Raw genomic sequence first — 1,077 nt, forward strand, 5'->3', positions numbered from 1 at the left:
AAATCAACAAAAACAGGGACAATATGGTTTAAATACTGCATGGGCTAATTAAAATTATGCCAACATATTTCTATGTGATTTTTGTATTGTCTACGCCACTAGCCATTTCAATGGAGTAGGGCAGCCATTAAAAGACTGGATTTTTTTGTACGTCATTAGTTCGTAAGCAGGACCTCTGAGACAATTTTTAAGTGCTGGAGTGGGGTTTTAAAAGATAGTCCAATTCCGAAAAAAAAGAAATTATTTTATACTGTTAAAACATTTAGCTGAGAATGATATTGGTAGTTCTTAGTTTTAGGGTATCTGTTTGGCAGCAAAAGACTGTTTATTTGTACTAACCATTTTAAAAGATATTGCAAAATATTTAGATAATAGCAAAAGTGGGGCAGTACTGCTGAAATCTCCAATCTTCCAATTTTGAAGCGCAGTATCTCCTTCCTCCATGTTTTCGGTATTACAACGCAAAATGGGGATGACCGTTTAACATTTCAGGTTGGCCTATCGGGTTCATATATTTCTTGGAAGCAAGAGGCAAGGGGAAAGTTTCTAAAACGAAGTTGCCTCCCTTCAATGCAGAATTAGGAGTGAAAGTTAAATTCAAAGCGATTGAAAAATAGATTTATATGTTTCCTGATTTTTTTTTTTATACTATTTTTTTTAAAACCTATGAATAAGGCTTGGTATATTTAGTTAAAGATAGTTTATATAAAAAGAAACGATGTCATTTCATTATACATGTATTCGCCTGCAACCTAGTCCGTTGAGTGCTAAATGATAAGGCCAGCTCAATTTTTCGTCATAGGTCACGAGATGTAAACAGGGCTAGCGCTAATCCCAATCCTAACCCTAACCCTGGACCTAGTCACAATGCTTGTCTTAACCCTAACCTACAATCTCGCCAACAATTACGTGTCCTAGCCTTATTTACATCTCAGCGACCTTGACCAAAACTGAGCTGGCCTTAACAAATAGATTTAGCCAGTCTTGCCCCGTGAAGAAAACCATTGATACTAGTCTCGATCACCAATTTTTCTATTGATTGGCATCACAAGGTTTTGATCGAGCCTACATATCTAA

Source organism: Patella vulgata, chromosome 3 (genome assembly GCF_932274485.2).
Source record: "Patella vulgata chromosome 3, xgPatVulg1.2, whole genome shotgun sequence".
NCBI classification, from domain to species: domain Eukaryota; kingdom Metazoa; phylum Mollusca; class Gastropoda; family Patellidae; genus Patella; species Patella vulgata.